Below are 2615 nucleotides of genomic sequence, written 5' to 3'. Positions count from 1 at the left end.
TGGTGTTTGCCTTTATTGCTGTAGTGCTTATCGGTTATTTAATTTGATATTTTTTTTGGTATTGTTGTGGTATTTTAATTACTTTTTTCACATCCTCTCTCAAACTGAGGTTGGAAGCTTCTAGAAAGGACTTTGCCTATTTTCAGCATATTTGATTTTTGATTGGGAAGAGGACATATTAGGTGATGGGTATTCCCCTGATTCAATGTGAATAGGTATCCGGAATATTATAGTGAAAGATATGTAAGCCATTATGAAAAAAAAAAAAAATTGTGGTTTTTTTTTTTTTTTTTTTTGGTCGGAGGCTTTTTTTGACTTATATGTATTATTATTATAGCAATTATATTATATGTTATGTTGTGTTGTTATATCGTGTTGTGTTGGTTTGCCTCATTATGTTAATTAATTTTGTCCTTTAAATGAATTCTTATTTTAAAAAAAAAACAAAAACAAAACAAAACAAACAAACAAACAAAAAAAAAACAACTTTAATTTGCCCTGAAGAAAAAGAAAAAAAAATAAAATAAATAAAAGATAAGATAAGGCCTCCCAATTCTTACCACAGGCTGTGTGCTTTACACTGACTGTATAGAATGAGGAGGTACAGTAAAGGCACCAAAAAAAAAAAAAAAAAAATGGTGGGACACATATTAAAAAAAAAAAAAAAAAAAAAAAAAAAAAAAAAAATATAAGGAATTTGGATGCAATGCTAAAAATATAGACCCACTGGGTTCCTTCCTCAGTCCAAACCTAGATATTCAATATTGTTCCCAAAACAATAAACGCAAACTAAAAAGAACAAAAACTGAACAAGAACTGAACACAGAACAAGGAATAAGCTGGTAAACAGGACCAGGTTTCCCCCACATAAACATACACAATAACCTGTAAAAAAAATCATGTAAAAACTAAGAGAAAAGAACACATTAATTTAAACAGACTTATCTGAAGACTTCTACTGATGAAGTGTGTTTGCAACTGTATCATAAACGTTAGTGTTTAAAAAAAATAATACAATTTTAATGACTAAACAAAAAATAAAAAATAAAAAATAGAATTAATCATTAACTAAACACTTCTATTTAAAACAAGTAAATGTGACTAAAATGAGAAGTAGAAAAATTGAAATCATAAACTCCATAACAGAGGTATCACCTCCCCCACCTTGTGATCTATTGTGACTTTAGTGGCCAGTGATGTCACTGATGCCTATATAAACCAGACCTGTGTGTTCCAGTCTCATTTGCCTTAGACAAGCGACCAGGATAACTGGAAAATTAGAATATGAATTTTTAGTATTTCTCCCATAATAATAATTTCGAGTATTATTCCCTTGACCCTCTCACCAATACGACAGTTGGAATCTCTATTTTGACGTCAGATGTGCCCTTCTTTTCTCTGCTGCCTTGATCATTTACAACGGAGTCAGCAGCATAAGAAAAAATCTATCTCAAGTACCAGGTAAGGAGACAGTTCAAGTTTCTGGGGATTACAAGGCAAGGGTAGTGTTTCAGAAGGAGACAATTCAAAGACACACTGAGATTGGGGAGTCTGAAGCCTGGATAGAGCAATAATCCTCTAGCAGATCAGAGAGCCAAGAGCAGAGATTCAAGGGAGCTCTGGGGTCCTCTGCAGAGAGCACACAGCAGAAAAGCAAGAGATTCAAGTTGGAGAACTGGAGTCTCAGCTCCTTAGAATACAAGTTGCACATCCATGGAGGGGGGGGCACTCACATGGTGGGGTCTTCTTGTGAGGTGTTTCAGGATAGTGGAGAGAGTTTGAGAGCCTCTCAGCAGAGAGGACTAGGGTCCTCCCTAAGCCAGACCAAGGATCAGGGGCCTTATTCTAGAAGTTTTCCTGGTAAGACTAGCAGATACTATGGGTGTTGAAGCATCTGTATCCATCATCTGGGGAGAAAGCTTACCCTGTTCTCACTCAAGTCTTCCTGTACTGCTCAGAAGGGGCTTCTCTGAGCTTCCCCGAAACCCCACCACACACACACTCACTCTCTTTTCTTCTCAGCCAAGGAGGGCATCGAGGAGGAGAGAGGTAAGGAGCCAACTTTCCCAGGGCTCCATGTGTTCAAGTCTCAGACCATGAGCTCTGAATATGTCAGTGTAGACACCGTCCCTCAGATAACCCTGGGCCGGGTGGGGGGGCAACAAATGGGAAGTCAAGTAGGAACTGAGGGGTTTGGGAATGTCCTTGGGTATTCCTAAAGGACATTGACCGCTGCCACAAGGTTTGTGTGAGATGAGTGGTCCAGGGTACTTGTGTCTCTGGACGTGGTCCTATTCCTTGTGTGCTTTGATGATGGGTCCCATCTGATATCCTGTGATAAAAGGACAGGCCTTTGCCCAGAAGAAGGTGCTAGTGTGTGTGATTGTGCAGGTTGAGCAGATTCGGGCCTCAAGGAACAGCAGGCCAGGGTCACCCTGGACTCCTGAACAGCAGTTCTACAGCCGCCCCTGTTTATCACCCCTCCTCCCTGCAGTAGCCAGGTTCCAGTTCATGGGAGGAGGAAGAGAGGTGCCCTTGCTGATATCCATCAGTCAGTTGACTTTTTTTCCCCTCCTCCTCCTCTAACATTAAGGACCCGGGAGTGGTATTGCCAG

At 39.6% G+C, this 2615-nt stretch overlaps 1 pseudogene; it reads left to right on the top strand.

Moving 5' to 3' along the window:
* Positions 1-543: 543 nt before the first annotated feature.
* On the top strand, positions 544-651 carry LOC126002740 (uncharacterized; annotated as a pseudogene).
* Positions 652-2615: the final 1964 nt, after the last annotated feature.

Source organism: Suncus etruscus, chromosome 2, assembly GCF_024139225.1.
Source record: "Suncus etruscus isolate mSunEtr1 chromosome 2, mSunEtr1.pri.cur, whole genome shotgun sequence".
In the NCBI taxonomy this organism is placed as follows: Eukaryota; Metazoa; Chordata; class Mammalia; order Eulipotyphla; family Soricidae; genus Suncus; species Suncus etruscus.
The sequence above is the reverse complement of the archived record's forward strand: the minus strand, read 5'-3'. Positions and strand labels throughout refer to the sequence as shown.